This window comes from Panthera uncia, chromosome B1, assembly GCF_023721935.1.
Source record: "Panthera uncia isolate 11264 chromosome B1, Puncia_PCG_1.0, whole genome shotgun sequence".
Lineage (NCBI taxonomy): Eukaryota > Metazoa > Chordata > Mammalia > Carnivora > Felidae > Panthera > Panthera uncia.
In genome coordinates, this window is record NC_064811.1 from 128,081,415 (window position 1) to 128,093,505 (window position 12,091).

The following is a 12,091-nucleotide window of genomic DNA, read 5'->3' on the forward strand; positions in this document are numbered from 1 at the left end:
CTACAAAAATCATGGAGGCAATCATGGCCAATTTTGGTGTTTTTAGACTATTTCACTAATTCACAACATGATCAATTTAATTAGGGCTGGCTTATAGATTACCAAAAATCTGGAAAGAGCCAAAATGGTTAAATGATCAAGATAAAATCATAGCTTCAAATAGAAAAAAGATTATGATTTTACCAACTCTTCTTCAAAATTAGAACTATAAGAATTTATGAAATAATCGATTTAGAATTATAGTTTAAAAACACACTGGCTAATTTTGCAATCTTTTTGTTTGTTTTTTTGTTGTTGTTTTGCTTTGTTTTGTCTTTTAGAGTGAAGCCCTTATCTCCAGGGCAAGTATTTATAAAGCATTTCTCAGTTGGCAAAGCACTTGTGCACATATTTTATCTAATCCTCTCAGCCTCTTACCTTTTTGTTCTGAGATAACATCTGGGCTTCTTCAGAGGTGATCTGAAGTATTTGGTCTTAATAATTGAGCAACATTTTCCCGTAATCTTGCCTTCATTACATCAACTTCCTCTGACAACTGGAGACTGTCTTAGCCATTTCCTGCTCAGAACCCTGCTCCCTTTGAGACACTGGCCTGTGTACCAGCTTCTTGTTTCAGGGACCTCTTTAGTTATCTGCTCACTGAAAAAGCAGAGGACAATCCAGTCATTGATCCCCTTTCCCATTGAGGTAACCAACACCGACTGCCCCGTGCCCACCTTCTCTTTGATGACCTGCTCTATGGTTTTCCTGTTAAACCACGTACCAGTTTTTCTCCTCACAACTGAAAATTTAAAATCATTCGATAGAAAAATGCGTAAACAAATTGCTTATGATCATGGCTTCCCATGGGCCTTTTAGTTTGTGTTTAAACTGACAAAGCTCATCCCTGACCCTGGCACTTACACCCCTTCCAAGTGGAGCTGCACTCTTTCATGAACCCCCATTCTGCCCACGTGAGACACTATCTTCTACACCTTCCTGCTTTCATTGCCTAGAAATCCCTTCTTTTTCAACCTTATGTGTGTGTGCTTTTTTCTTTTTACAGTGTTTAAAAAAACCCATTTATATGCTTTTTATTGTACCGATTCTATCATAAGTATCTTTGCCATTTCCACATTTGTGGATTTATTTGGGCTGTTTCCATTTTGGAACCATTAAATAACATTGCCGTATCTTACAAAATTATCTTTTATTTAAAATTATTTTCTCAAAATACATTTCAAAGGTTATGGTCATTTTTATGGCTCTTATTCTGTATTTGGGCCGCCTTTAAGAAAAAGTATCAACTCATCCCATCCCTGACAATGTAAAATGTTGGTTTCTTTGAATCTTGCCCAAACTGGGTTTTATAATGATTTGTTTTTTTTGTGGGGTGCTTTGTTGTTATTGTTGTTAATTTAATCATTATAAAATGACACTGCACAGTTATCTTAATCTGTGCTTCTAAGTGAGGCTGATCTATTAATATAAAATATGACCAAGGTAATTTTTTATATATAGCAAAAATAATTTCCAAGGGGAGTGGGATTGGTCCTTCCTTCACATCTGTTGGGCTGACTCAAAAGAATTTGCCTACATGTTTGGTAGGGGAAAAACTCTTGATTGCTATTTAGCAAAATAACTGCCACTGCTATAGTGTAGATACTTCTTCCTCCACACACAGATGATTGCCAAAGTCTCTTATCCAATTTAGTAACCTCCGACACTCCAAGTAATTGACCTACAACTTCCAGTTTGATGTGCTGCTTGTGGAGGAAACTGCATATGTGTTCTGTACCTTTCTGTAAGTATGTAAATATATATTGCAGAGGGGCACAGAGCCAGCTAGGACCAGAACCTCAGTCTCATGAGTCCTGGACAGTGCTCTCGCACCTCTCACTACTTTCTGGGGATCCAAATCTCTAGAAGAGCTGCTGGCTGACGTTGGAGGTTTTCTGCACAGCCTTCTGGCTGCAGTTGTGGAAACCACGGCTTGAGGTTCGCGCACCCGCTGTTTGTGATTCTGCCCCTTTGCCTCCTGCCGGTCGGAGTCCTCGGGCTTCATAGCTGCACTCCAGTTGAAGATGTTTCTGCTGTTACCTCCAAGCTATTGCTGGCGGCTGACTTGCCTCAGGTTGTGTCCCGAGCCGTGCCTTCTGTTTGCCTCCCCCTTGGTTTCTCTTTCTGAGCCACACGGCCTGCTGTCCTGTAAGGGCTGCCGTGACCAGCCAGGGGCCTGGGAGGGGTGTGAGTTGCACTACACGAGTGGAGGGCCCCCCGATCATGTGTCTGCAGCTTCTTTCCTGAGCAAGGTGCACAGGGTGCCTCCGTTTAGCATGATGCAGAGTCAGATGTCATGTTTGGTACTCTGTGTGAGTGTATTTTTCAATGATGCAGCAGTGTTCCTTTCAAGTCCTTTAGAGTGTACTTTATTCTCTTCTTCCAACCTTCGAACACACACACACACACACACACACACACACACACACTGAATGTAGTCTGTGATGCAGCAAAATGTCATGGTTACTAGCATACAAGTACACATTCTGGAGCCAGACAGCCCCGGTTTGAATTCTGACTCGGCCACTTAGCGCTGTGACCTTGGGAAGTTACTTCACCTCTGCCTGTGTAAGTAAGTGTTTGCTCCTATTATTATTATTTCTTGAAAGGGGAGGGAGATCATACAAAAGTAAACAGATCAGAACTTACTCAAGATGTTCCCTTTTCAATTAGTGGTCAGCTTTACTTTGCAGCTGAAGGAAGAGTAAGAAAGCCCTGTATTGGCTCAGGAGCCTGGAATTTAAATATGTGTCTAAATGGAAGAACTGATGGGGCACCTGGGTGGCTCATTTGGTTAAGTGTCCGACTTCGGCTTAGGTCATGATCTCACAGTTGGTGAGTTCGAGCCCCACATCAGGCTCTGTGCTGACAGCTCAGAGCCTGGAGCCTGCTTCAGATTCTTTGTCTCCCTCGCTCTCTGCCCCTCCCCCACTCAGGCACATGCACTCTCTCTCTCTCTCTTTCAAAAAAGAATAAATGTAAGAAAAAAAAAATTAAAAATAAATAAATAAACAGACGAACTGAAATGGGGGTATTTTCACAATATGAGGGCTTTTGTTTCACATTGGCCTGGCAGTAAAGGTAACTTGGCAGAAGCCTTCTATGAGCCATTGCCTGAGATTCTCTCTTGAGTGCCCATCCAGACTCTTAGGCTTTACCTTCTTCCGGTTCTTATTTTGTTTCTCTTAATATAGGAAACAAGAGCAATAACAAAACATTATGTGGCATTTACTATGTGCCAGACACTCTTCTCCAGGCTCACATAGACTCATTTCTCTGCCACAACTTGTGAGGTAGATGATTATCATCTCTGTTTTACAAATGACAGACTAAGGCACAGAGAGGTTAAATAACTTACTCCAGACCCCATAGATAGGACATTAGATTTTACCGACTGTATGCTTTGGTAAGTGGTCCCACACTGGCAAATCAGGTGTGTACCTAAGGAAAGAACAGATCTCCCCTTTACTACTTCTTCTCCATAATATCTGGTTCCCTGCTGCTGACTGGGCAACTTTTGATTTGAACTTTAAATGCCAAACTTAACATGATTGTAATCTGAAAGCATGCAAGTTCAGGAAGCTGTGAAGTTGCTGTACTCAGTGGATTTTGAAATAGTAAGAAATGACAACCAAAAAAGTTCAGGCTTCTTGCTTCCAAGCTATCAGGTCGGGACAGAAAATCATATAATGTTAGGCATGGAAAGGGTCTTAAAGATCATATTTTTTAATGGCTTCATTTTACAGGTAAGAAAACAGGTGCAGGGAGGTGAAGTGCTTTGTTCAAGGTCGTGAAGCATATTTTCCAAAATTGCAGTTAGAATGCTCAGGTGAGTGAATCATATAAGTATTGTTGAAAAAGCACTACTATTAAGATTATATCTAGCTGTGGAAAGTGGTATATGGTATTAGTTTGGGGAGCTTCCTCAGCCAACATGGGTTCATATAACTTAATTCATATAATATATCAAGGTTACTTTACCTAGATAGACTCATTTCCATGACTGAGAATGCCATTATTTCTGGAACTATGACACATTCAATGACTAGACGTTGGCTATTCGGTATTGACATCCTCTTAACAATTTGTTAGATTTTTGATGCCATGATGGCCTTCATTTTCAGCGTCTCTAATTTCAGTGCATTTTGCATACATTTCTAATGCTCACCAATAGTACAAAAGTGATCATAACTACCCTCCCAATCACTTGAAGGTATAAAGATAGTATTGCTCTGGTGGTCAAGGACATGGATTCCAGAGACAGACGCCTGGGCTTAGATTTCAGCTCTGTACCTTTACTGATTTGTGGCCTTGGGCAACTAAGTTGTACCTTACCTATCTGTGCCTCAATTTCTCCATCTGTAAAATAGGGATAATAATAATACCCACCTCATTGGGTTGTTGGAAGGATTAAATGACTTAATATATGCAAAGGACTTAGGATAGGGCTTGGCAGGTCATAAGCACTATATGAGGGTTATCTTTCATTATTTCTAAGAAAGGAAGTTGAGTTACAAGGAATCACTTCAGACTGTGAAATACAGCTGAAAAAGTACTTACTATTTCTGCTTCTCAGATTAAGGGGGTGTCCTGGCTTTATAGTTTAAGTCCTTAAAAAATATTTTTCCAAGATCATCAAGAAATTGACTCGACTTACAGAAGTGCAATTCTTGCCAACCTTCTGAAGTCCAGTCATATCTTTTCAAAAACAACAAGGAAGGAAAAAAACTCGGCAAGGAAGAGAAAAATAAATCCTACTCATTGGTCTGCATTTTGACTTCCCAAGTAGAAGATTTTAATAAGTATAAACAATTAAATAAGTTAATACAGCCACTATTTTAGAAGTTTATACAAATAACTTTCCCAAATACACTATAAGCAAGCAAGTACAAAAGTCAGAAGGATAAGAACTGTATCTCCAAAAGTGTGGAGACTCAAAAGTAAAATGACAGGTTTTACTGGATTTCATATTGATCTTAATTTATTACCTGGAGGGTGTGTAGGTGGGGTATGTTTTGTATCTATATGTAGCAATAGTAATTCATTTTTAATGACTATAGTTGGGCTTTTGTAGATTGTTCTAACTTCCTACAACAATCTGAAAATAAGAAGTAGAATTAAAACATGAAAAAAGTGGAAGCTTCCAAGTGAGTTCTTGCTCCTTCATCTTTAGAGACACTATGGTACATGGAATTAGAGTCCAATTTTAACTCTGCATTAACAATTTACTTCTCTCAATCTTACTGTTTAACATGTAAAATGGGGACAATAAGACTAATCCTCTTGTGTGTTTAAATAAGAAATGCATGTAAAATTGGTGCCCAGTGACTGTTCATTCTACCTTCTTCTTAGACATAAGAAATAATATTTTGATTGGAAAAAGGTCCTCCATCCAGGAGGACACAAAATAGGCACGGGGTTTGGCCATCCGTCCGTGCCTTTGTGGAATCAGAATAAGACTCTTCTCACTGTGGGCATCCTCGAGCCAGAGCGTGGCTTGGTGAATCAGAGAGCTGATGTCAGTCCCTATTCCTTGGCTCTTTATACACAACCTTGTGTAGCAGCCCTATGTAAATGATGAGAAGGAGCCAGATGTGGGACAATGAGACAAAGAGCTTCCCACATGGAAGAAACAGCAAGTGTGAAGGCCCTGAGATGGGGGTCAAGTCTGGTAGGCTTGGGGAACACAAAAGCCCCTGGGCTGAAGAACAGTTATCAAGGGGAAGACTGGTAGAAGATGCGGTTAGAAAGGCGAGGAGGAGCCAGATCTCACTTCCCGCAGGACAAGGAAAGGAGTTTGGATTTTATTCTAAGCTTCTAGGAAACCACTGCAGGGTTTTGTACATAATCTGCTTTTTTTTTTTTTTTAATTTTTATAACTCCTCAGAGTGATCCTCCATTTGTTAGATGGAATGCTGCCAGATAAATTCTGTTTTTATTTTTTATTTATTTATTTTTTTTCAACGTTTTTTATTTATTTTTGGGACAGAGAGAGACAGAGCATGAACGGGGGAGGGGCAGAGAGAGAGGGAGACACAGAATCGGAAACAGGCTCCAGGCTCCGAGCCATCAGCCCAGAGCCTGACGCGGGGCTCGAACTCAGCCCAGAGCCTGACGCGGGGCTCGAACTCACGGACCGCGAGATCGTGACCTGGCTGAAGTCGGACGCTCAACCGACTGCGCCACCCAGGCGCCCCGATAAATTCTGTTTTTAAAAGATCATTTTGGCTGTTGGAAAACCAGATGTAAGGGGAGAGAGTGGAAGCAGAGAAACCAGTAGAAGACGATGGTAGGAGTCTATGTGAGGGATGAGGCACTCCTACATCAGGGTGGTGGTTCAGAAAGGATAAGTATGAGGAATGTTCTGGAGGTGGTATGACTTGTTGCTAGATTTAAGGGTATAAAGAAAATATGGATTAAGGGTGACACTTTGGCTTTTGGCTTGAGCAACTGGGTAGATGCTACTGCAACGTACTTGAAGTTAGGAAGACTGGGGATGTGCAGCTTTGGATGGGTAGAAGCAAGTAGGACATGTTAGGTTTGAGATGCTTATTCAACATTCAGGTGGAGATGACAAGTAGGCAGCTGGGAATATGAATGTGGACTTCAGGTTAAGCCTAAAATTCTAACTTGGGACTCATTAGCTTATAGATATTTAAAGACTTGGGGCTGGATGAGTTTATCCAGAAAGAGAGAGTATAAAGAGCATCCAGGACCAAGTCCTAGAGTACTCTTACTTTTAGAGGTTGAACAGAGAGGCAAGAGGCTGCAAAGCAGACTGAGGAGGTATGGGGAAGATCTCACAGTACTTAGAGCTGTATGTCACACGTGTCACGAGTGCCATCCACATAGACCTAATGTGATGTATCTGGTGATGGCACTGTCCTTTGGAGAATAAACTAGTATGCTAAGTGATAAGCATCATTTCTTGGGGCCATCAAAAAGAAAGGTAGCTTTCTTCCTCAGGCTTGCCTGGCTGCAAATCTCTGGGCATTACGTTTATAGTCCAGGAGGAAAAAGGACACAGAGTAAAAGGACTGTACTAGCTGAGTCTATTCCTTTTCATCATGAAAGCAATAGCTTTCTTTGGAGCCATGTTAGTAGAGGTCTGCTTGTATCTCATTGACCAGAACTAAGCCGAATAACCATGCCAACTCACAATGTAGACTACTGGGAAGGTAACTACTTTTTTGTTTTGTTTACTTTTTTTGTTTTTCACTCATGTATCATATTTAATATCATTTAATCATATTTAAACCTTTAGCATGACCACATCCAAGGCATCCTGTATAAATCACAGTCTAACCTATCTTTAAAAATTTTGTCTTTAATTTCTTAAAAATTTATTAATTAAAAACTTTATCATTTTTACTTTAATTTATATACAGTGAAATGTATCCTTTTCATTGTACAATCTTATGAGTTTTGGAAAAAAAAAAACGGAGAGAAAGATGACTATTTTTAACTATGAATACTGATGCTTGGTATTTTCATAATGGTAAAGGACCATTGTTTAACACAACAGAGTCATTTGAGAAAGGAGAGAAACTTTATCCAGTGCACCTAATCGAGGCTTCTTGAGATGAATGGAATAAATGGATAAATGGAATAAAGTTAGCATATGCTGGGTCCCCTTAAGGGGACAATTTGCATCTTAAAGGTACCTGACCAAAACCATTAGGTTTCTGCTTTCAAGAGCCGTCCCTCTGGGCATTTCTTCCCAGGGAGGATGAGGCTCGGATCCTAGCAATGATGGTAGTGGTTGTTTAATGCAACCCTTGGTTTTATTGTTGTGATTGGGGTGAAGCCCAAAATAGATAGAGAGCAAACAGCTGTTACATGTACATTTTCATTAAACATTCCCATTTCCAGCGTGTCTGAGTTATAAAGGATCAGGGATAATGAATAGGTAATTAAAATAATTGAATATCAGTATCAAATTTACCATATTCAAGAAAGGTCTGGCATGTCCCCACAATGTGCATGCAAGATAATATCATTACTAGCATTTATTAACACGTATACTAGATGCTTACCATATAGTATCTCTTTCAGTCTTTACAACCCACCATGTGACCTGGTGTGTTGAATCTTCTCTAGACTAGAGACAGGTGATTTGGACTTGATGCTTCACTGTCAATTTTATGTAGAATGTGTTGAGATGTAACTCACATTTATAGACTTGCTTGGTTTTCATCTATACTCATTAAGAAAAAAAACAAGAGTGCAGTTAAGTCCAAAGCATGGTCAACATCTTGTATATCTTAAAATGAGTGTAGATTTAGTCAATTTTAGGTGTGTGTGTGGGGGGGGGGGGGGGGTTCTTAAGTTTATTTAATGTTTTTGTAATTTCTATACCCAAGATGGGGCTTGAACTCACAACCTCAAGATCAAGAGTAGCATGCTCTTTGGACTAAATTGGCCAGGTGCTCTTAGGTGTGTGTGTATGTGTTTTATTTTTTAATTTTTTTAAGTTTATTTATTTATTTTGAGGGAGACAGAGTGCAAGTGGGGGAGGGGTAGAGAGAGAAGGAGAATCTCAAGCAGGCTTTATGCAGTCAGTGCACAGAGCCCAAAGTGGGGTGTGAATTCACGAAACCATGCAATCATGACCTGAGTGGAAATCAAGAGTCAGGTGCTCAACCGACTGAGCCATCCAGCTACCCGCTAGGTAGATGTGTGTGTGTATGTGCACATGTGTTTAAATTAACTTATATGGATCTAACTTAAAATTGATAAACTCCCCCAATGTTTATAGCAGCACTATCAACAATAGCCAAATTATGGAAAGAGCCCAAATATCCATATATCCATCTACTGATGAATGGATAAATAAGATTTGGTATATATATATATATATATATATATACACACACACATATATATAATGGAATATTACTTGATCAAAAGGAATGAAATCTTGCCATTTTCCACAATGTGGATGGAACTAGAATAATTATGCTAAGTGAAATAAATCAGTCAGAGAAATACAAATATATGATTTCACTCATGTGGAATTTAAGAAATAAAATATATGAACATAGGGAAAGGGAAGGAAAAATAAGATAAAAACAAAGAGGGAGGCAAACCATAAGAGACGTTTAAATACAGAGAACAAACTGAGGGTTGCTCAAGGGGGTGTAGGGTGGGGGGATGGGGATAGCGGGGCACTTGTTGTGATGAGCACTGGGTATTATATGTAAGTGGAGGATCACTAAATTCTATTCCTGAAGCCATTATTATACTATATGTCAACCAACTTGGATTTAAATAAAAGAAAAATTTTTTTTTAAGTTTTGGGGATCTAATATTCAACATGGAGACCAGAGTTAATAATATTCTACTGTATATTTGAAATTTGTTAGGAGAGTAGATTTTCACACACACAAAGGTAGCTATGGGAGGTGATAGATGTATTCATGTACTTGATAGTGGTAATCACTTCACAATGTATAATTAAATCATCACATTTTACACTTAAAAAAAATGATAAACTCTAGTAAGGTATCTCCTCAGTGCCTCTTCCATGCTTAGTTTTGTGTTTATAATTTGCATATTGAGTTAATTCATGTTTCCATTAATTTTTTTTTCTTTAGTTAATATTTATACACACTTCTCCATAACTTTGCTACTATAACTTGGATATTTCTCATCCTTTCTGGGCTTCAGTTTCTCCTTCTGTAAAATGATGCAGTTGTGCTATTATTTAATAGCCAAATTTTTCCAACTCTAATATTCTGTGACAAAAGAATATTTATTACCTGCAGGCAAATAATGGCATCAATGACACAGGAGTCTTCTTTGGAGAAGAAGTTTACTTCAAAACATGGATGCTACTTAATGGGCCATAACTTTCCTGTTGTTCATGAGTCAGCATGAAAAATACCTCCAGAGAAGGCTAAGTAGGTCAGATTTATCTAAGAAGACAGCTGTGTAATCCTGTATCCCTCTCCAACCCCATGGCACTGCAGATACATGCTTCTGGCTTTTTGAACAACAGTCAAATAGCATTACCCACTTTGTAAAGTCCACAAGATCACAACTTGAAAATCAAGCTGGCCTTCAAAAAGTTTCAGTACGAGAACAAAATAGAGCTGTTTTTTTAATAATGGTCCACAGCAATTTTCCTCTTTTAAGTCATTTTCATTGATTGTGTGATACTGGTTATTGTGGGAAAGACTTTTAGTAAAAAAGTAAGAGAGTTTAAAAATTAGCAATAAGAAAAAAAAATAGTAAAAAAGTTTGTACCATGACTTTTTATTAAACTTGTTTCATGAAACCTGTTTCATGTTCATCAATGTTTGCTTGTTTTCCATTCTAAGTCATGAGAGGACTTAAAAATACATATTGTAAATAAATAGGCCAATGACAGAATATTCATTTAAAAACAAACTTTGAAGGTGCAGTTACTGTCTCCTTGGGCTCTGGCAAGTATTTTTTGACAGAAGACAGCCCCTTAACACAGAGGAGAATCTTCAGAGCTCAAGGGGAAATACAAACCTAGAGAAATAAAACGAAGAAAAAAAAAACTCATTAGGATGGGACTGGCGATCCTTGCTACAGAAAGGGAGATGCTGGCAGGGAACACAGAAAAAAGACAAGGAACTGAGAAAATACTGGGGGTCTTGAAGTTGGATAAGGCAAAGTGACTTTTTCCTTGGGAGAAAAGGATCCATGATTGATTTAGTTCTTCTTTGGCATCCCTCCTGCTATTTTGACCACTGCTTTTCCATTGTCTAGACTGTAAGGCACCAGAAACAATTAAATAGAGGATCAATGTAAACAGACAGGTGTGCCCCAGTCACTTCTCCTTATTCTACACTGCTCAAATTCTCTGAATTTCACACAAACTACTCTGGAAGCAGCAAACTAGTTAAAAAAACCCTTAAGACTGCCAATACTTCCAGCTTATGCAAAGCGATTCCTGAATAAAACCTTTGTTTGTGGTACCGATGGCAAAGGCATGATATTAAAACTTAAACGGGATCTCAGATATTAGACGTACTTTTTGGTTATAGGCGTCAAATAATGGGGCTAGAAAATACATTTTCAGGTATTATGTATATTACCCAGTTAATGTTAGAAACAGGCAACCGACCTCGACCTCAACCATGTTTCCGAAGAGGCTGGCTGAATTTTGCAGTATGAATCCTAAGGGAGTATTTGCAGGGTCTTTGCAGCTATAAATGCCCTAGGAAGAGGCTTCCCCACCTGTCACAACCTGGGCCGTCTCCTCGGAGGCTGCCAGGCGCACCACCGCCACGCCTCGCTGAGGTCAGTCTCTCGGGTCTTGGGAGAGCTCTTTTTATTTTAAATTACAGACTTTGCAGCCACCGGATATCCTCGCTGCATAACTGGCAGTAGCCATGTGGCTGCACTAGCGTTTCCTGACAACCACTGCATTATTTCCACTAATATCCTGTCTGAGGCCTCTGGCCCGGCGACTCCTCACTCCCACCCCCGCCCCCCAACACCGCCCTCCTCCCTCGTGGGTAATAACCCGACTGTGCCAGCGTGCCCAAACAAAGAGGAAACCACCCGAAAGTTCCTCAAATCGCACTTGGCGACAGTGGCCTGGTAGTCTCTCCCGACAGCTCTAAGAGACCCCGTCACAGCCGCAGACAGTGCCTGGGGACCGCAGATTTGGGAAGGACGCCGCGGGGCGCTGTGGGGCGGGCCCGCAGCCGTGTGGTCCGCGCCCGGGCGGGGCGCCCAGGGCCGCAGCGTTCGCATTGTCCACGTTCCCCCGCGCCCCGCCGCGTTCCGTCCCTCCCTATCTGTGGCGCACACGCGCGCAGAGCGAGCGGCGCGCCCGGGGCCGGAGCTGCAGCAGCTGCGGCGGCGGCGGCAGCGGCGGCGGCTGCGGCGGGGGCGGGGCGGGGGAGACTACCAGGCCACTGTCGCCAAGTGCGATTTGAGGAACTTTCGGGTGGTTTCCTCTTTGTTTGGGCACGCTGGCACAGTCGGGTTATTACCCACGAGGGAGGAGGGCGGTGTTGGGGGGCGGGGGTGGGAGTGAGGAGTCGCCGGGCCAGAGGCCTCAGACAGGATA

At 40.9% G+C, this 12,091-nt stretch overlaps 1 long non-coding RNA gene across 3 annotated transcripts; it reads right to left on the reverse strand.

Annotated features, from left to right (window-relative positions):
- Positions 1–384: 384 nt before the first annotated feature.
- On the reverse strand, positions 385–11,877 carry LOC125923144 (uncharacterized). Of its 3 annotated transcripts, XR_007457918.1 has the most exons (4): positions 11,600–11,877; positions 9,801–10,539; positions 8,076–8,236; positions 385–639 (listed from the first exon to the last, which is right to left on the reverse strand). It is a non-coding gene; the product is annotated as an uncharacterized LOC125923144 (long non-coding RNA). The 3 variants fall into 3 exon arrangements; XR_007457917.1 differs by lacking the exon at positions 385–639 and having other exon boundaries at positions 7,796–8,236; XR_007457919.1 differs by lacking the exons at positions 385–639; positions 8,076–8,236 and adding an exon at positions 9,655–9,717.
- Positions 11,878–12,091: the final 214 nt, after the last annotated feature.